The sequence below is a fragment of the Pinus tabuliformis genome, chromosome 2_1, assembly GCF_031772625.1.
Source record: "Pinus tabuliformis cultivar Carrire ecotype Pingquan chromosome 2_1, CPIR1, whole genome shotgun sequence".
NCBI lineage: Eukaryota > Viridiplantae > Streptophyta > Pinopsida > Pinales > Pinaceae > Pinus > Pinus tabuliformis.
Genome location: NC_142299.1, coordinates 190,827,698 through 190,849,986, shown reverse-complemented (window position 1 = coordinate 190,849,986; position 22,289 = coordinate 190,827,698). Strand labels below are relative to the sequence as shown.

Below are 22,289 nucleotides of genomic sequence, written 5' to 3'. Positions count from 1 at the left end.
CCCAACCAGCACTATGTGCCTCGTGGAGTCATTGTTGGGAAACCTATGGATCCCGCTATTTATATGAAATAGCCACAGTCTCATGTGGCCTATATGCACAATATGTTGTAGCGTGGATACATGCACACAAGCAAATCAAAATCACCAAACTCTAGATAGCTAAGGCATGATAACCTGCTCATGATTTGGTTGAGGGTTGCATCTTCATTTTTATCTTCCTTTTGGGCATTCTCTTCTCTATCTGCTCCTCTCATCTCCATCTGGTGGCTCTGTCTACTCCTTGAATATTTCCATATTGACATCAATGACAATGCGTGTCCAACAATCTCCCCCTTTATTATTGATGGCAATATTCTTCCGCTCTCTCCCCCTTTGACATCAATGGCAAAGGAATGCATACAGACTCCCCCTGTCAAACTACCCCCCCTGTCCTGCTACATCTTTATGAATGAACTTAAGTGATGATAAAGAAATGACCCCCATCTTTTGACGCAGATGTTTGAATGATTCTCGAGGAAGAGGTTTTGTGAAAATATTAGCTATCTGCTAATATTAGCTATTAGCTATTAGCTATCTGTGAATATATGCTAGGACGATGTTTTGTTCAGCTACTTTCTCACGAAGGAAATGATACTTGTTTGGTATGTATTTATTTCTTAAGTGCATCACTGAATTTTTGCTGAGACTGGATTTTTGCTGAGAGCTTCCTTCATCCAGAGTATTTGAGAACAACAGTCTACTACAACAATACTCAGCTTCGGTTGTGGATAATGATATGGATGACTATTTTTTGCTGAGCCAAGATACCAAACAGTCTCCTAGGAAGAATGCATTTCCACTGGTGATTTTCAGATCATCTATACTTCCAGCCAAATCAACATCAGTGTATGTAGTTACAGTCAGTGTTGAGTCCTTTGGGTACCAAAGACCAAAATCAGGAGTTCCCTTCAGATATCTAACAATTATTTTTACATCTAATAAATGGGATTGTTTGGGAGCAGATTGAAATCTTCCCACCATTCCTGCTGCTTGCATTATGTCTGGTCGTGTAGCTGTTAAGTATATAAGGGCTCTAATCATTGACTTGTAATGAGTTGCATATACTAGAGGGGAGTCATCATCTTTGCTCAGTTTGCAGTTTGTGGTCATAGGTGTGCTCATGGGTGCACAATCCTCCATTCCATATTTTTTGAGCATGTCTTTTAGATATTTGGTTTGAGATATACACAATCCTGCTCTAGTTTGAGATATTTGAAGTCTAAGGAAGTGGGACAGCTCTCCTATCATTGACATCTCAAACTATTTGACATGTTTTGAGAAAATTCATGGCTCATTTCATCATTATTACTAGCAAAAATCATATCATCGACATAAATAAGAGCAACTAGTAACTTACCTTGATCTGTCTTTATGTATAGATTGCTTCCAGTCTCTCCCTTTTTGAAACCTTGATGTTGTAGATAGTGATCCAGTCTTGCATACCAACCTCTAGGAGCTTGTTTCAACCCATATAAAGCCTTTTTCAACTTACAAACTAAGTCCTTTCCTGCTGTTAGATCAAAACCATCTGGCTGCTCCATGTAGACTTCCTCCTTGAGTTCCCCATTTAGAAATTCTGATTTCACGTCCATTTGATAGATTTTGAATCCTTTTGAGCAAGCAAATGCCAAGAACATCCTGATTGCTTCCATACAGGCCACTCGTGCAAATGTCTCTTCGAAGTCAATTCCTTTCAATTTGTGAATAGCCTTTTTAGACAAGTCTTGCCTTATTTCTGATAACCTATCCTTCCTCATTCATTTTATTTTTGAACACCCATTTGGTTCCTATTATGTTTTTGTCCTATGGACGAGGTACCAGCTCCCATGTCTTGTTCTTCTCAATTTGGGTCATTTCTTCTTCCATGGCTTTTACCCAATAAAAGAGATTACTAGATCAATTTCAATTAAGCATTGCTTTTATGGGTTGTTCCTTAAGTCAATAGGTATTGGAACTAAACTTTGATGGTGTGAAGACTCGACTCCAAACACTTAAAAATGCACCTAAAATGATAGGCAATTCATTTCTCTTTCAATGAAATTCTAGCTAAAAGAAAGAGTTGGAGAATGCAATTCTTTAAAGAAACAATTCTTTCTTTCAACATGGAAATGAAAAGAAAATCTTTTTTTCTTTTTAAATAAGAACTGAAAATGATACTAATAATTAATGCTCATGAAAAAAAGCTGAAACAAAGTGAGGAGCTGGGAAATATTAGGGAGGAACTGAAGCAGTTGGAAAGTATGGAGGTTGATGGTTACTCCTCCCAGTCAACCAAAGACAGAATCCTCCATTTGGAGAAACAACAAAATAAAATCCTACTGGATAAGGAAGAAGAATGGAGGATAAAAAGCAGGGCTGTCTGGATAAAGTCGGGGGATGAGAATACTAAGTTTTTTCATAACTTTGCTAAAGGTAGGAAAGCTGCAAATACTATATGGCGCCTTAAAAATGAAGAAGGGAGGATGGTCAATTCCTTCACAGAGCTTTCTGGGCTAGGGAAAAGACACTTTCAGAACATTTTCTCTGATTCTGGGGAGGCTACGATAGCAGAAGTCATTCAAACGGCCCAAAGCTTTCCTAGGTTCATAGAGGAAGATGAGTCAGAAGAACTGTCCTCCCCGGTCTCAAAGGAGGAGGTGGAAGCAGCTATGAAACTCATGGGCAAAGACAAGAGCCCAGGCCCAGATGGCTGGACTATAGAGTTGTTCCTTCATTTTTTTGAACAATTGGGAACAGAAATAACTGAAGTAGTTGAAGAGTCAAGACAGAAAGGAGAAATCTATAGACCCTTCAATTCTACTTTCATAGCTCTTATTCCAAAAAAGGATGATCCGGATAGTTTCGAAGACTTCAGGCCAATATCCTTGTGTAATTGCATCTATAAGATTATTGCAAAGGTTATTGCTCTCAGAATTGCACCAATTCTATCACAAAACATTTCGATGGAACAATTTGGTTTTCTGGATGGAAGACAAATTCATGAAGCCATCGGGGTTGCCCAGGAGGTTATTCATAGTATTCGGCTGAAGAATAAGAAGGGTGCTGTGCTCAAAATTGATTTATCTAAAGCATATGACCGGATCAGCTGGCTATATTTGCGGATGTTGCTTACACATCTCGGCTTCAACTATTCCTTTGTTAGTTGGGTTATGGGGTGCATCACAAATGTCAGTTTTGCTGTTCTGGTTAACGGTGCGGCCTCCTCTTTTTTCAACAGTCAGAGGGGATTAAGGCAGGGGTGCCCATTATCTCCCCTTCTGTTCCTTCTTGTGGCAGAAGGTCTAAGTAGACTAATCCATAAAGCCAGAAGGACGGGTAAGGTAAAAGGTATAGAGGTAGCAATCAATCTCTTCATCACACATCTCCTTTTTGTTGATGATATTTTGATTTTCACTAATGGCTCCGCTGATGAACTGAAGGAATTAAAATGTATATTTGATCTCTTCCTTAAAGCCACTGGAATGCAGATTAATTCAGGGAAGTCTCAAGTTTGTGTTGCAGCATTTGAAAGAAGGGAAAGGAACAGTCTGGCTAATTTATTCCCCTTCCCTATTCAGCCTTTGGATACTCCTTTCAAATACTTGGGCTTTTGGCTAAAGCCTGTAGGCTACAAAAATGAGGATTGGAACTGGCTCATAGCCAAAATTGAAGCTAGAATATCACATTGGAGCTTCAGGTGGCTTTCCAGAGCTGGGAGGCTGACTCTTATAAAATCTGTTCTCCTAGCTATTCCGGTATATTGGGCAGCCCTGACTTGGATCCCCAAAGGAGTGATGGAGAAAATCAGGAAAATATGTAGCAGATTTCTGTGGGCCGGCACTAAGGAATCTTTTGTTCTGCCTTGGGTATCTTGGGACAAAGTGGCCAGACCAAAAGAATGGGGTGGATGGGGCATTAAAAGACTCCCAGATTTCAGTCTATCTTTAGCTGCAAAATCGGGATGGAGGCTAATAACCATGGAAAATTTATGGACAAAAGTGGTGAAAAGGAAATACATCGACCCTATTCCCCTGGAGGATTGGATCCGGAGTCAAAACAAGAAGATAAAAAACGTTTTTGCCATTTGGAAGGCCACGGTGGAAGCTTTCTTCGTGATCGAACAAGGTTTAGCTTGGAAAGTCGGTGACGGTAGACAAATCAGGATTGGCAGAGACCCTTGGGTAGGATGCAATGAAGATTATGCCCTCTCACCTGGACTCCTCAGACATCTGGATAACAAAGGTATTACATCTCTAAATCAAGTGGAGAAGGTGGGACAAGCTTCAATCTGGGGTCAGGCCTGGAAGGATGATGTCGAGATGGGAATCAATATCAGGTGGAAGGCTGAATGGGAGGTCTTTATAAAAGAACTTCAACGTTCTAATGTCAGGATAAAAGAAGAACCTGATAGCCTGTTGTGGGCCCAGAGCAAAAATGGGGATTACTCGCCTAAAGATGGATACCTTTTCTTGATGGGAAAAAAAGGCTGGGGCATCCCGGAGTGGTGGGCCAAAAATTTGTGGAAACTCAAAAGCCCAGCCAAGGCCAGACTATTTCTTTGGTGTATCTTAAAAAGGAAGATCCCAACTTGGGAAATTCTACAGTTAAGATTCTTTGTTGGGCCTGGTAGATGCCCACTGTGCAAGTCGGAGGAAGAATCCATAAACCACCTCTTCATATCTTGTGCTATCTCTAGACAGATTTGGGAGGAAGCTACTGCGCTGCTTAAGGTAAATGCTAGATGGGGCCTCGATTCTTTGGAGTCAGCTTGGAGAAATTGGTGGCAAGAATTCCCTGATGGAAACCTAAGAAACTTGCCACTCATATACTGCTGGGGAATATGGCTTGCCAGGAATAAAAGCACTTTTCAAGACAAGGATACTCCTTCTTTCGTCACTGCCACTAACATTGCGGCCATTTATTCTGCATTACCACCTCCTGAACAAAAAGAACAAAAACAAAAGCAAAAACCAATCACCATACAAGAAGGCATTCCTTGGGGTTTTTTTGATGGAGCCTCACAAAATAACAGGGCAGGAGCTGGATTGTACTTTCATATCGATCCTGATCATTCATTAAAAGCTTCTGTTGGGCTGGGCTCTGGCACTAATAACTTTGCGGAATTATCAGCTCTTCGTTACCTTCTATGTTGGCTTCTTCACAGAAACATAAACAAGATACAGATCTTTGGGGACTCCCTCAATGTCATTAATTGGGTCAATGGAAAAGCATCTTGTCATAATCAGATATTGAAAACTCTTGTGGAAGAAATTTTATTATTAAAGGCATCTTTTAACACTTTTTCTATCTGCCACATTTACAGGGACAAGAATGAAGAAGCAGACCAGCTATCTAAAGCTGGTGTACAACAGGATATGGGCAACTGGATCATAGAAGAGTTCAGACAGGGGCATACAGTCAGATCAAATATGCCTCCCTATGCACAGTCTCTATGATTTGGCCGTCCAGCTTCTTTTTGAAAACAGTTTTTGCAGCGGCACTATATAATATATATGTTTTTTCCTTGTATTTTCCAGCACTGTTTTTTTCTTAGTGACCATGTTTTTCAGTAGCAGTTTTATATTTACACAGCAAACAGTGTATGTCCTTGATATCCGTTTTGGAACTGCCCTCGGGCTATGAGACATTTTAGTTTTTTGTTATGGGGGGCTGTTTTCCTGCTTATAAAAGGAGGCCCCAGTATTTTTTGTTTTCACATTTACGATACACAGTTGATATAGCACCTTCGTTTTTGGGAGGTTGATTGTAAAGGTTCTGTGTCTCACAGAACAACAGAACAGCTCCTTAATTGTTGAGCAGAACAGCAGAACAACTCCTTAAATGTTGAGCAGAGCAGCAGTCTTATGAGCCAAAGATGGTGGAATATGTTACAATAGCTTGTAAAACTTTTTATTGCCTTAATAAAAAGTCGTGATTTTTTCCCTGGAAAAAAAAAAATAATTAATGCTCACAATAAATCCCTTTCACTTTTCAAAACTCGAAACTACAACGAAAACAATTTTCCTTTCAAAAGAGATCTACAAGTTCTAGAAAAGCACTCAAAACTACAAAAACTAATTTTGAGATCTAAAAAAGTTTTAAAAATTTTATTTAAATAAAAGCTTCAATTATTTTAGAGTAAATTTTACTTAGTTGTTCAGTAAACTAAGGATTCATTTGTTAAGAATAACAAGCCAATCAAAAAACATCCAGATATGTTTTCTTTTGTAAAAATGAAATTCAGAACTTATAACAAAGTTTGTTCAAAGATTTGCAACAAGAAAACTGAATCTATTTCTCACAAAGGATAGATTTAACAACGAAGTCAGACTCATCAAGGAGACGAAAAGACACCAGGGTGATCTAAGGTTTCTTAAGCTTCTGATCTTTGAGTCACTATAGAGACCAAGAGAAAACCACTGCAAGCATGCAAAACTTCTAGAAAATCATCTAAAACAAAATTACTATCGGAACTCACTCACAAGAGGTTTTTTATAGGAAAAATACAGATTTGGGTAGACAATAAAACTTCTAAATCAAACCTAAACCTAGCTGTAAAAAGCTATTTTAGGTTTCTCAAAACAATTTATAGGGTCCGCAGGCTCCAGAAGTAACAGGTGCGGTCCCACTCTGTTTACTAAATGAAAAGTGCGAACATGCCCACACTGTCTGTAAAAAGAAAGTGCGGTCCCCTGAAAACTTAAAAAAAAATCAAAAAATACTACCAGATTTAAAAACTACCCAAGCCAGTATACATCAATTAAAAACAAGAAATGAAAACACTTTTCTCAAGTCAAAACAAAGGAAAACCAAAATAAAATCCTTCCACAGCAGAGTTGCCAATTTTTTGGCCGGATAAATCGATCTTGCGGACAAGGCCGATCTCCCTAGTATTAGAAGATAGTCTAGCAACAAATGGAGAAACAAACCTATCTTTCTCTAGACATATGAGATTTATAAGTAAATGCCATAAAGGTGTTAAGATCCTACCTTAGATCCAATTCTTTTTTGTTGTAGTTATCCCTCAATCGTCCAAAAGAGTTATCTTCAAGGACCTCTAATAAAAAACAAGCACACATTAAATAGCACCTGCATAGTAAATATCATAAATCATGTCTATTATGGTGATCAAGGAATCCATAAAATAAACCATAAATGAACAACTTATTGAGAAAAACAAATTTATTTTTATTAACTTTGAAGTAGAAGAACCTTACAACCTTTTCAGCTTTGGTGTTGAACAAGCTCATCCTGGGATCGGAAACAGGAAATTCCTTTACTTTGACAAGCCTTGCACTCTTCCAAATGAGATCTTAGAGGTATGTAATCTATCCTCATAAAAGATCAACTAAAGAAGACTAAGTTCCAACAGCATTTCACCTCAAAAATATTCAGCTTCCAACCTCTCAAGTAACCAGCCCAATGCTTCATTTTATAGTGTAGAGGAGGAGGTTACAGGTCCATCTATGAAGGGATAGAATCCTCCTTCAAAGGGATAAGCTCCTCACATCAAGGGGTTAGCTCCTTAAGGTATGGAGTACATGAACCCTAAGAGAGCGAACTTGCCACCTCAAGATTTCTTCCAGAAGCTTATAGAAATCACTAAAAGTGAGTTTTTTAGAATGTACTCGTGCCTTTTTAACTTTTATAGGGGTCCGCACCCATAACACAAGGACAGAGCAGTCAGGTGCACAGGGGACATGGCCGTTAGGTGGGGGACCGCAGGTAATGTAAAGAGAAATTGCGGAACCAGAGTTTTAGAGATTTTTAGGGCTTTTCTCTTACTTTCAAGGCTTGATATAAAGAATTGAGGCTTTAAACTTGCAAAGGAGGAACGTATGAGTGGTAATGGACTCACACAGATAGCAGAATGTCAAGGTGACAATTTTTAGTGCAGTAGACTTATAATTCATATCAGCTTCGTGAGGCAGTTAAATGTCATGCAAGTTTCCAATGTGATATCACTACAGACCATTGGATCGAATTAGCTTTTATCTACGGGAAATATCAGCTTTCGGATTGAAGGTAAGATCAACGGTCGAGATTGAAGCTGGACCCTAGAAGATTATAGGTGTGTGTTCATGTTATTTGATGTCCGGTTGTGTTATTGCATATCACATGCGAGAGGCGATGGAGTCACAGGTCAGTGGGATGCGATATTGTGACAGTCGTTCATCTGGTGGATGAAATCAATGATGGACAGGGAAATCATATATCACAGATCCAAAGTCTCGAATGCCAAGTTGTTAAGAGTCTTTGAATCCCGTGATAGCGATAAAGGTATGCATTGATAAATTTGCAGAGGTGAGGAAATGTGATAAGACGTAAGTTCACGTATGTTTGTGAAAGATTTCTATTATATAAGGTTTATAATAGAAGTAAGGCAATAAGAAGGTTTTATGGGTAAGTCCAAATATAACCAAAGTAAAGTGTGGGGGTTGGTTATATGTGTGGGCATTAAGATTAATCAAAGTTTAATGAAGGTGGAGTATAGAATCCCAATGAAAGGATTGATTAAGGGACAAACTGGGTTAGTTAACAAATCATTTCGCTAAGATTTAGTTAAGGGGCCTTGAGCCTTAACTTATGAAGGTTTGACCAGGCAGGTCATTGTAATTCCTGGGATTAATGAGATTATGCATTTTATATGTAGACTGTGGGTATCGCAGGATTTTCTTGCGTCAAAGTGGTATCAGAGCTAATTAAAGCTCCTTTTAGTTAAAACAGAATTGTGTAGAATATATGTGTGATTGCAAAAGAAAGAGGAGATCAGGTTATTTGAATCTGATAAGTAGAAGTCATGACATAAGATGAGAGTAAATGATATTCTTACGAAGATATTGCAGAAGCATAAGAAAAGCACAATGATGTTTGTTTTCTTGAGGAAAGTGGAGGTTCACTCAAACGAGAAGAATGGATGGAGACTGCTTGTGAATCCATGTAGGTATTGTTTTATTTAACTCTAGTTTGAGTTTTTTAGGTTTAAGATAGAGTAAAGATTGATAGAAGTAGATAGATAAGGAAAGTTGTATGTGTTTTAAAGAACAAAGTGAATGAAAAGTGGCGGTGAACCTAATGAATCCAATTAAAGGTTGGACAGAGAGGATAAGGGTGTTCTCAGAAGGATGTTGAGAAGCAAGCTTTTGAAAGTTTGGGAATGATCTTTGGTTTGAATAACATTGATATGCAGGTAACAAAATTTAGTGAAGCATCTTAGCAAGAAGATCATAGCCTGAAGAGCAGTGATGAATGAAGCCAATAAAGGTTTCTGAGAGAGAGTGGAAGAACCTTGTATTTCATTTGTGTTTGGAATACAAGAGGACAATTCTGTTCTCAAAAGTGTAGTTGAGTTGAAATCTAGAGCCTGGAGTGCTGAGATGGTTCTAGAGGAGAGAACTAGAGAGATGACAAAAGAGTGAGCTCAGGGAGAGAAGCTTAGTGAGGTATCATGCAACAAGGAGGACTTGCTGTTGCAGAGAATTGTGTGGCTCATAGTGAGTGAAGAACTCATAGATATGGAGAAGAAGATGACTATTGATAGTCATTGTAGCGATTCAGAGAAAATGAACAAAGTGAAGAAAGAGGATGATAAGACAAATGACAAGAGAATGAGTCAAGAGGACCTTGACAAGGAGATTGTTGAGATAAAGGAACAACTTGAAATATTAAGGATGATACTTGAGGACAACCAAAGACTACATTGGGTCTTGAATAAAAAGCTACTGAAGTGGTCTAAGTTACAGAGAAGACTATAAGAGAGGCAAGTGAAGTGGCTGGTTGAAAAACTCAGAGAAGCTGAGTTGGAAATGGAAGTTTCCATTTGTGAAGTAGAACATGGTGAAGTTATGGGTGAAGATGAAGACTTGAAGACTGAAACTTCAAGTGAGACCAAAAGGTCACGTGATTTTAAATCTGATAATTTGTGTATGTTTACAGGTGAAACATGTAAAGAAGGACAATTTGCTGATATTTTCATAAAGGAGGAAGAAGACAGGCATAATCTAAATTATATTCTGAAAGAAGGTGAGATAGATAGGTATCATATAAATGCCTGTACACAGTTGGGGAAAAGTTTTACTTTTCAGCATATTGCAAGGACTGGAAGCAGAGGAAGTTTGACTCACGATGATGGCCAAAAGAAAGAAGTGGAGAAGGTTATCAAGAAACCAGGTGGAGGGCTTGAAGAGGCTGAAGAGAAGACCATAAAAATATTTCTAATTCATGTAGGGGACTTGGAACAACAGAAATACTTTAGTAAGACATTGATTTTTGAAGTTGTTACAAGATAAGAACAATTTCATGTGAAAGAAGGAGAAGAGATTCAGTCTGAAGAATTCATATGTGAAGTAACAATTGAGAATGTTGAACTCTATAATTTTCGAATTAATAATTTAAGTATAAATGCAGGAATCATAAGTGGTGATGAAACACTTATGAAGGCTCACAGAGAAATTGAATTGTTGGAGTATTTCCTGGGAAATTTAGAGTATGACAGTATGACTATAGAGGAAGGAGTTCACTACAATGGACAAGAGCAGGAAGAAACAATTGAAGCAGATGGTGCAAACGAGAGAATAACTGACAGTCTCATGAATTCTTTTGAGAATTCAAACCAGCATACTGATGTGCCGATAGAAGAGGAGAAATTGGGGCAGCATATTAATGTGTTGCCACAGGAAGAAGAGGCACAAAGACCTTATGTTTTTTATTTTAATATTTTTTTGTGAGTGCAGGTTTAGCTGCAGATGCTGGAGGAAGTTTGGCACAGATGAGTAGCCAAGTAAAGACAGTAGAAGAGGATGCTATGGAAAAGTTTAATCCATGGAACATAGATGTTCAATTGCTGGAAAGAATATTGGAAAGCTAGGATCCAATGCAAAAAGAGATAATCATGAAAGAGGGTAAGGATGAAAGGGAGGCAACATGAGCAAGAATAAGTGTAATAGAAAATGTAAGAGTAAGAATCTTACAACTTCAAAGAGAAGAACAACAATTTGAAGAGCTAGTGGACAACAACAACAAATTGAAGCAAAGAGAAAGAGATAGCAGTAATTCTCTTCCTGAAATCATATATAACCCTTCAGATTAAGTGGGGGAATGTTGGACACCTAATCCACTAAGGGTTATGGTGTGAAATGTGAAAGGTCATTGGAGTCCAAGAGACTAGTTGGTATATCAAAACCAATGGTCATAACAATGTATTAAAAATGTATATATTGTCAATAATAATTGAAACTCACAATTATCTTATTTGGTTGCCCATTATTCTTGTGTGTTTGACATATAATGGCACAAATTTTCAATTGATATTGGAAATTTCAAAGGAATATTAATTTAAAAGAAAATGAGATTATCTTTTTATTTCCATGAATTTAGAATCAAACTCAATAGCATATGCTTTAGCGAAAACAATCTAAATATTGTCTCAATTATAAAATTCTGAATATCATTTTTATAATTGAGAGAAATAAAAATATTAAAAGTTATTTTTATATATAGAATATGAATAACATCCTTTTCACTTTTTTTATTTCCTTCAACCAAAAAATCCTTCTTTTAATTTGCTTGACCCATAAAGATTTTAATCCTAAAATTTCATGGTTCACATAATATTTCATAACATGAGAGATATCAATTAAACTGCCCTTTTGACTCAACATAAAAATATTTTTATATGAATATAAAAAATAAAAAATTTATTCACCATATAATCATAACAAATTTCCCTTATTTAGATATATAATTTATCTAACAAATCAATTGATTTTTCTTTTTCTAAAATACTTTAATATTATATAAATTTAACCTAAACCTTATTTATTTAAAACCACAACTTTATTTTTATAATAATACACATTATTATAATAATAAACCTCAGTATTATTATATTTTGGAAAGTTAAAATATAGAAGTTCCATGAGGTTATTCCTAATCTTCTTCCTCCCAATTAAACAATCAATAGAGAGAAATTAAATATTGGATGACCATGTAAATGGAATTAGCTTCTTCAGGATCAACGCATTTCACTATTCCGCTATTGGTTCTTTCAGGTAAAGTAAATAATCATAAGAAGAGGAAAACAATTATTGCAGGAAATATTACCTAAACATATTATTCTTTTATTAATATAGGAGAAGGTGACATGTATTTAAAATAGTGTTCTTTTTATTTAGAGCGAGTATCTGGTTCATTATATTCAATATTATGATGAGAGAAAAATAACATGTGGTAAGTTGTAACAATGATTTATTTTTATTTAATTTCGTTAACTTCTTTCATGATGAGAAGGACAGGCGGCATTATCTCATTATATTTCTTATTTATTTTTAAAAAAGTATTTTCCTAAAAAGGTAATTTTGTTGTAGAAATAACAATTTTGATAATTTCTGCGTCACATGTTTTTTATCCTTATACTCTTAGGAATTATAAAATTATTTTAATTTTTATGTTAATTTTAAAATAAAAATATTTATTTTTAAAGTTAAAACTCAAGGACTATATTTGTTAGTACATGTTTTTTTCATTGGAAAGGTGTCACACTCTCATACTTAGTAAAATTTTAAAAAAAAAAAATCATTACATGGCAATCTTTACCTTGATAATAAAACATGGGTGTCAACGTTACTTTGATAATAATAAGGTAACAAACATATAATTACCATACAGCGGACTGTTCAAACTTCTATGTAATAATTCGTGTACATACATTGTAGGGGTATGAATTAAGGTTGATTCCTCACACACATGGGCATGTATACAATTTCACGTTCCCATGATAACAATGCATGAGATATTTCTTGTCGAAGGTTATAAGATTACAAATGGCGCTCTTTGAAACAAACCCTTTTTAAATGTCTCCGCCACTTTGAATACCTTCAGTTCATATACATTGCACAGAGTTCAATTAACGTTAATGGCAACAGCTACCCGTCCGGATTTCCTTATCCCGAAGTTACCTGTGTTTAATACACCCGTCCGGCTTTTGCTTCGGACACCAGATGTCTCACTCAGCGTCGTCCATTTGGTATGATGGATGGTGTGATGGTGTTTGGCCATGTGCGCCCGGAGTTCGAAGCTTTTACGGTCTGGCACCTCGGTAGTGTTGATTTCGCGCCAAAGGGTTTCCAATGCCCACCGGCTATCGGACGGTCATCAGGGATTATGGCAGATCAAAGGATGACAACTTGCCACGAAACGGTAAGAGTTATGGCATGTTTAAAAGCCGGTTCCCTTTCTGTCGGAGTCTAGTTTTCCATTTGGGCATGGAATGAAATTGCTGCAGCTCTGTAACCCTGTGCGTATTCATACATCTTCCAGCTGCTGTCATGGCTATGCGGTGACTCAGGTATGCGTCTGGTTATGGCTTACGACGCTACAATGATCTTTAGCTGGTATTACAATGTTGTACTTATATTTCTAAGCGGTTACAGTCTCATCATCTCAGCGATTTCTAGCTCGTTTATATACTGTGTTAGTTTTTTTTATTTTGCAGTCTATTACAGTTCTCTCATTTCATTCTTGGATTCTAACTCGTTTATTGGTTGAAGTTTCAGGTAATGGCTATCGTCGCTTATTGAAGCAAGTGAGTCCTTACATATTGCCGGCTGCCCTTAACAGGTATGCGACAATACTGACGGCCTTCTCCATATTTACTTCATTCGAGACCATGCCTGAAACCCTCTTCCCTTGAACAGGGATGACTGTGTATATTTCATTTCGGTTCGATCCCTGCACGGTCCAGGGTTCTCTCTGGCGAAAGCTCGGGTTTTCTTGCCGTGCTCAGGCAGAACACCAACGTCGGGAGCACAGCACACTGAGCTTTGATTATTTAGATCTGGATCTATTTAACATGTATATTTTAATCCTAAGCCATTCGGCTTGTTTTACCTGCAGACATTGGTAGTGAACATGCTATAGTTTTGACTCTGTCATAACTGTTTAATATTTCTCGTATAAAGATGAGGGTAACCCTTCATGTCCCACTTGTTCATTTTCTTCTGTTTTACCTGTCCTCTCGGGCGGAGTTATCTACTGTTTCCGAGTTAACATGCGAAGTTTATACCACAGAATATTTGTTACACTGTTATGAAGTTTCCTTACTTTTATAATATCGCATTATTGTTATGAGATTTACTACTGTTATGATAGTGCGGCACTTGTTATGATACTTCTGTTTTATGATGAACTTCGTTTTGATGTGCTCGATTATGACACATTGCGGGTTTGGATAAGTCTCAGCCCAGCTTTATAGGTGAGGGTTTACTTAAGAGTCAGTCTAAGAATGCGTATAACCATAGTTATCATGCAATCCTGGATGCTAATATTGTCTATTTATATAATAGTTGAAAATGCGTGTTGTTAAATATGTAACTCGTGCATGCAAAGGTACAGGTGTTCGATTCTCACTTTATGAGATTCTTCGGCTCTCCAGCTACGGCTCTCCGGGCCGGGGTTTAATCTGCATTTAGGTTTCTTTACCATATGCAAAAAATGACATAGTTTATATTTATTCGTTTAACTGCGAGACTTACCAGTTCGCCTTATGATTTGATACCATGCTGTAGATGCGTATTACTACCTCCTGTCAAGAATGCATGTTCTTGTTCTTTCGATGCTTTTTGTATAGAATGTATATTTCGTTTTCATGACATGTAAATAACAGAGGGTTTACGGCCCTACCTCTTTCGTATTTCTAGTCATTACTTGGATATCAAGGACTTGATGATTCTGATTGTGTCTTACTGTTATTTCCAGATAAAATGCAAGGGTTTGATATTTTGTTTTTTTTCTCTTCAAATACGAATGCATTTCGGTCTGTCTATATTACAGCAAATAATGTTTTGTTTCTTTCTTTTTCATTCTCAGTTAAGAATAGTAGTCAATAATCTCTACTGTTTCTTTTTCTCACAGAACAACATATTAATTTGGCACAGAACAGTATAAGAGACAACTCAGTAAATAAACAGTCTCATAGTAGGCCATACCTGCTACTCTGCAAACCTACTTGTAATGCTTGTCAATCCACCCGTCCGTAGGAAGAGTTCCTCTTTATTCTTCCACCCCCAAGCACTTGCAGGTCCTACTCGACCGCAATTACACTGGCCTCGCCAGTAACGCTATCTGATCCTAACCAGACATAGCGTACACAGGAAAACTCTTTTCCCTTATGCCATCTGATCCTAACCAGACATAGCATTATTTTCCTTTCTCTGCCATCTGATCCCAACCAGACTTGGCAATTCCCCCTTTTCCTCTGGGGTCTCAACTACCTCAAGGTAGTTAGGGTTCCATTGTAACTGATTCCTCAGTTACTAACCAAGATTAATCATAAACTCAGTTCCAATAGTACCAACACAATTGTTTTTCATTAACATAAAATTAATAACAGGAATATATATAATTTCAAATAAAGTCTCTGTTCAATAATTACTTTTACCATTTACCAACATTAACTTTTCACAGGGGATATTACATCTCCCCCTCCTGAAAGTCTACATCGTCCCGATGTTGCTGTTTATCCAAAAACAGTCTGGGATAAGTATCCCTCATCATTTGTTCATCTTCCCAGGTGGCCTCTTCAGGCCCAAAGTGCTACCACTGCACTTTAACCTGGCTGATGACCTTTTTCCGCAGCTCGACTCTTCTCCGATCTAATATGTTCACTGGTTCGACCAGGAACTCTCCTTCCAGTTCCACCTGAAACACACAACAATTAAATCAGCTGCTTACTAGTATTCTATTTCAGTTTACATTATATAACAGTCTTCCCTTACCTGAATGTCCTGCCAACTTATTATATGCCTAGGATCATACACATATCATTTTAAAACTGATACATGGAAAACATTATGGACCCGAATATGGCTGGGTAGGGCGAGCTGGTAAGCTACCGGCCCTACTCGTGCCAGTATTTGGAATGGTCCACAAAAACGCGGTGCCAATTTGGCACAGGCATTCCATTGGAGGGTGCTTTTCCTAGCTCGAATTCTGATGTACACATGTTCACCCACTTGGTACTCTTTAAACGTCCTCTTCCGATCTGCAAAATTCTTCTGTCTGTCTTGAGCCATCTTTAGATTAGCTCGAACTTTTTTCACCATAACTTCCATTTCTTCCAACATCTCAGGACCCAGCAAGAATTTATCCTCTGGTCCACCCCAACTGGAGGGTGTACGGCATTTCCGGCCGTAAAGTACCTCGAATGGGCTCATCTTCAAGGATGAGTGATAACCATTGTTATAGGCGAATTCCACCAGATGTAGATACTCCTCCCATCTCGTAGGTTGCTGCATCACATAAGACCGCAGCATGTCCTCCAACACTTGATTCACTCGCTCAGTCTGTTCGTCAGTTTGTGGATGATATGTGGTGCTGAAGCTCAATTGTGTTCCTAGACCTTCAAAAAAAGTCCTCCAAAAAGCTGAGGTAAATTTAACATCACGGTCAGATATTATTACTTTTGGCAGCCCATGAAGTTTAAATATATTTTGCATAAAAATGTTTGCGATTTGAGCTGCACGATAAGTGGATTGAACCGGTATAAAGTGAGCTGACTTGCTGAGTTTATCCACTACCACCATTATAGAATCATTACTCTTTTTGGATCTCGGCAAACCGGTAATAAAGTCCATGGTTATGGTCTCTCATTTCCATTCTGGTATGGGTATTGGCTGTAGTAGTCCTGCAGGATGCTGATGTTCAGCCTTCACCTGTTGACACTCCAAACAGCGCGCCAGGTATTCTACAACATCCTTCTTCATGCCTGGCCAGTAATACTCCTTTCTTAGTGAGGTGATTAATTTCTAGTAACCAGGATGTCCTGCATAAGGACTTCTATGATTTTCATCCAGAATCTTTTCTTTAATACTGCTTTGATTGGGTATATAAATCTTCTTCTGATAGCACAAAATTCCGGCTGTATTCAAGGTGTAACATTGTTGTATGGAACGGGTATCTGAATTCTGCACTAAATGCTTCTTTTGCAAATAAGTCTGATCTTGCGCCGCAGCCTCCTCAATCTCTTTGTCAAGAGTGGACCATCCTTGACTGATACCAATCTCATAAATGCAATGCACTTTTCGGCTTAGTGCATCAGCTACTCTATTCTCCTTTCCCTTTAGGTGTTTGATTTCGAAATCGAAATTTCCCAAAAAGTCCACCCATCTTGCTTGTCTTGTGTTTAAAGTGGGTTGACTAAAGTAGCTAGTCAAGCTGTGGTGATCCGTCATTAACAAAAATTTCCTCCCTACCAAATAATGGCGCCACATCTTCAAAGCATGGATCACAGCGGTTAATTCCAGATCATAGGCAGAATATTTCTGCTCATGCTCCTTCAACTTCCTGGATTCATAGGCAATCACCTTACCTTCCTGCATTAGCACTCCACCCACGCCCTCCTTACTGGCGTCTGTACAAACTACATACTCCTTTTCGGGATCTGCCACACACAACACAGGTGCTGTGGTAAGTAAATGCTTGAGCTGTTCGAAACTCCGCTGACAGTCTGATGTCCATTTAAACACTTTTCCCTTCTTTTGCAAGGAGGTAATGGGGTAGGCAACTCTAGAAAAACCTTCTACAAACCGCCGGTAGTATCCAGCCAGCCCAATGAAAGATCGAATATCTGCTACATCCTTGGGTGTAGGCCATTCCATTATAGTTTTAATCTTTTCGGGGTCTACAACTATACCTTCCTTTGTAATAATGTGACCCAAATACTGGATCTGTTCTTTATAAAAATCACATTTGCTGAATTTTCCATATAACTGATGCTCCCGTAAAGTCTATAACACTATTCTTAAATGTTCCTCATGCTCTCTCTTATTCCGGGAGTAGATAAGTATATCATCAATGAAGATCAATACAAATTTGTCTAGGTATTGATGAAATACACTATTCATCAAACACATGAATGTTGCAGGTGCGTTAGTTAATCCAAAAGGCAGTACCACAAACTCGTAATGTCTGTAACGAGTACGAAAAGCTGTCTTGGCTATGTCCTCATCTTTGATTCTGATTTGGTGGTAACCTGATCTTAAATCGATCTTTGAGAAGATGGTCGCCCCCTTCACCTGATCAAACAGCTCGTCAATGCGGGGTAGTGGATATTTGTTTTTAACTGTCAGTTTATTCAGCTGTCTATAGTCTATGCACATTCACAGAGTCCCATCCTTTTTCCTCACAAATAGCACAGGAGCTCCCCAAGGAGAGACACTGGGGCGGATGTACTTCTTTTCTAACAGCTCTTGCAGCTGCATTTTTAACTCACTTAACTCCGGCACACTCATCCGATAGGGTGCTCGGGACACTGGGGCTGCTCCGGGTATCAGCTCAATGGTGAAGTCCAAATCCCTTTTGGGCGGCAGCCCTGGAATTTCATCAGGAAATACATCTGCAAAATCCTGCACTACTGGTATATCTTTAACAGTTGCAACCTTATCCATAGAATCTGCAAACCCCACTTGTATTGCATAAATCTGGCACTTATTCCAGATACACTTAACCAGCTGTGAGGCTGTGATCGGCCGAATCTGCACTGGTTTCTGGATGCCTTGAATCTCTTTTCCCACACCCAGCTCATCTCGGTAAGAGACTGTTTTTGTTTTACAATTAATTACAGACCACCGTCGTTCCAACCAGTCCATTCCTATCAGCACGTCATAGGAACCAAGAGGGAGTACATTTAATTCAGTTGTTATTTTTTGGCTAGCTAACCTTAACGGTCAGTTGCTGACTTTGGTTAGTACTCGTCTTTTGGTCCCAGTGGCCAGCTGTACTAGCCAAGGACTTTTAAATTTAGAAGTCTGCAAACCACAACTTTCCACAACTTTGGGGCTTATGTAGCTTAAAGTAGCTCCTGGATCTACTAAAACAGAAACAGTTCGATCAAAGATCTTACCTTCAAACTCTATCATTGTTGGCTGATAATCAGCTTGTCGATCTTCCAGTGCTGCATTTATTCTGGGCATGGATTGAGCCACATCTCCTACTGTTGAAGCTTCATAAATCTGGGACAGCTGGTCGCTGTCCTTCCGATGAGGGTAGTTTCTAATATAATGGGGTCCGCCACAACCCCAACACTGAACAGGTGGCCGAGCTGAGCCTTCATTGTCCAATTTAACTTGCTATTCACTATATCTGGATTCTGCAGGAGGCTTGAATCTGTTCTGATTCTTCGTTGGATTCTTAGTGCTGGCTTCTTTCGGGAATCCTTTTTGAAAACTGCTGCGTGCTACCTTACTTCCCATAGGCATTTTACTGCCCCGCTTATCTGTCCATCGCTTACCAGAATTTTCTCCTTTTGATTTGTTCTGCTGATAACACAGTCTTGCCTTCCGAATTGCTTCATCCATGGTCTTCGGATTATCGAACTCTATCCTTTCTCGCATTGTCAGAGGTAAGCTACTAACAAATCTTTGTACCTTAGCCTTCTCTTCACGAATATAGGGTACGTAACGAAGCAGGGAAGTGAATTTAGTTACGAACTCGTCAATGGTCTGCTGCCCCAGCCGCAGATCATGAAATTCCCGCGCTTTTTCATCATAAAAGCGTTCTGTTAGATACTTCTCCTTGAAATATCTTTGAAACGTTTCCCATGTCACATCTTGATCACTCACTCCCCGCACCATCTTGACCTCCTCCCACCATAGCGTGGCTTTGGCCTGCAGCTGGAATATAGCCAGCCTTGCCTTAAGATGATGATCATATTCATACACTTGAAAATACTTATTCATATTAATTAGCCATGCCTCTGCAGCCTCTTTGGATTCCCCATCGAAATGAGGTGGTTTAATTTTCCGAAACTCCCCTTGTAGTTCCATCCGGGGTCTTTTTGGGGTTTGATATTCGAAAGCATTGACAGACTTTTCTCCTCGCGTCTCTGCCCTATCTTCTTCTGGTTCAGTATGATAGCTCTGTTCATCTGTTATTCTTGGCTGTTCAGGTCTCGGATGTGACTGCTGTTGATGTTGCTTATCAGATAGGCTTTTCAGGATCCTCTCATGTTCAACATTTAATCTTTCGTTATCCGCACGCAGCCGGGCCATTTCATCCTTTAGCTCCTGCACTGTCCTCAACAGTGTCGAGTCAGCATTGCGGCCTGCTGCTCCCAATTGTACCCAAAGCTCAGGATTTCCCTGAGGTTGTTCCATGTTATCCGGTGGTTCCGGATTTCCATAAGGAGCACTATTTGCTCTCCTCATTCTGCTACTACCTGCTACAGAATAACTCATTAAACAGATATAATTCATCTTGGCGTATTCTGAACTTTTATCATGATACCATTTATATTCATGTTACTGTAATTTTGAAATTTTCCCAAAGGTCACAGAGTTGTAAACCTTGGGCTCTGATACCAATTTGTCACACTCTCATACTAAGTAATTTTTTTTTTTTTAAAAATCATTACATGGCAATCTTTACCTTGATAATAAAACATGGGTGTCAACGTTACTTTGATAATAATAAGGTAACAAACATATAATTACCATACAGCGGACTGTTCAAACTTCTATGTAATAATTCGTGTACATACATTGTAGGGGTATGAATTAAGGTTGATTCCTCACATACATGGGCATGTATACAATTTCACGTTCCCATGATAACAATGCATGAGATATTTCTTGTCTAAGGTTATAAGATTACAAATGGCGCTCTTTGAAACAAACCCTTTTTAAATGTCTCCGCCACTTTGAATACCTTCAGTTCATATACATTGCACAGAGTTCAATTAACGTTAATGGCAACAGCTACCCGTCCGGATTTCCTTATCCCGCAGTTACCTGTGTTTAATACACCCGTCCGGCATCTGCTTCGGACACCAGATGTCTCACTTAGCGTCGTCCATTTGGTATGATGGATGGTGTGATGGTGTTTGGCCATGTGCGCCCGGAGTTCGAAGCTTTTATGGTCTGGCACCTCGGTAGTGTTGATTTCGCGCCAAAGGGTTTCCAATGCCCACCGGCTATCGGACGGTCAGCAGGGATTATGGCAGATCAAAGGATGACAACTTGCCACGAAACGGTAAGAGTTATGGCATGTTTAAAAGCCGGTTCCCTTTCTGTCGGAGTCTAGTTTTCCATTTGGGCATGGAATGAAATTGCTGCAGCTCTGTAACCCTGTGCGTATTCATACACCTTCCAGCTGCTATCATGGCTATGCGGTGACTCAGGTATGCGTCTGGTTATGGCTTACGACGCTACAATGATCTTTAGCTGGTATTACAATGTTGTACTTATATTTCTAAGCGGTTACAGTCTCGTCATCTCAGCGATTTCTAGCTCGTTTATATACTGTGTTAGTTTTTATTTGCAGTCTATTACAGTTCTCTCATTTCATTCTTGGATTCTAACTCGTTTATTGGTTGAAGTTTCAGGTAATGGCTATCGTCGCTTATTGAAGCAAAGTGAGTCCTTACATATTGCCGGCTACCCTTAACCAGGTATGCGACAATACTGACGGCCTTTTTCCACATTTACTTCATTCGGGCCATGGCTGAAACCTTCTTCCCTTGAACAGGGATGACTGTTATAGTTCATTTCGGTTCGGTCCCCGCACCATCCAGGGTTCTCTCTGGCAAAAGTTTGGTTTCTTGCCACGCTCAGGCAGAACACCAACGTCGGGAGCACAGCACACTGAGCTTTGAATTTATTTAGATCTGGATCTATTTAACATGTATATTTTAATCCTAAGCCATTCGGCTTGTTTTACCTGCAGACATTGGTTGTGAACATGCTATAGTTTTGACTCTGTCATAACTGTTTAATATTTCTCGTATAAAGATGAGGGTAACCCTTCATGTCCCACTTGTTCATTTTCTTCTGTTTTACCCGTCCTCTCGGGCGGAGTTATCTACTGTTTCCGAGTTAACATGCGAAGTTTATACCACAGAATATTTGTTACACTGTTATGAAGTTTCCTTACTTTTATAATATCGCATTATTGTTATGAGATTTACTACTGTTATGATATTGCGGCACTTGTTATGATACTTCTGTTTTATGATGAACTTCGTTTTGATGTGCTCGATTATGACACATTGCGGGCTTGGATAAGTCTCAGCCCAGCTTTATAGGTGAGGGTTTACTTAAGAGTCAGTCTAAGAATGCGTATAACCATAGTTATCATGCAATCCTGGATGCTAATATTGTCTATTTATATAATAGTTGAAAATGCGTTTTGTTAAATATGTAACCCGTGCATGCAAAGGTACAGGGGTTCGATTCTCACTTTATGAGATTCTTCGGCTCTCCAGCTACAGCTCTCCGGGC

At 38.7% G+C, this 22,289-nt stretch overlaps 1 long non-coding RNA gene across 1 annotated transcript; it reads left to right on the top strand.

Annotated features, from left to right (window-relative positions):
- The first annotated feature begins 13,289 nt into the window (after positions 1-13,289).
- LOC149199375 (uncharacterized) lies at positions 13,290-21,976 on the top strand. Its single transcript, XR_016253269.1, has 3 exons — positions 13,290-13,363; positions 21,395-21,460; positions 21,538-21,976. It is a non-coding gene; the product is annotated as an uncharacterized LOC149199375 (long non-coding RNA).
- The last annotated feature ends 313 nt before the right edge of the window (positions 21,977-22,289 follow it).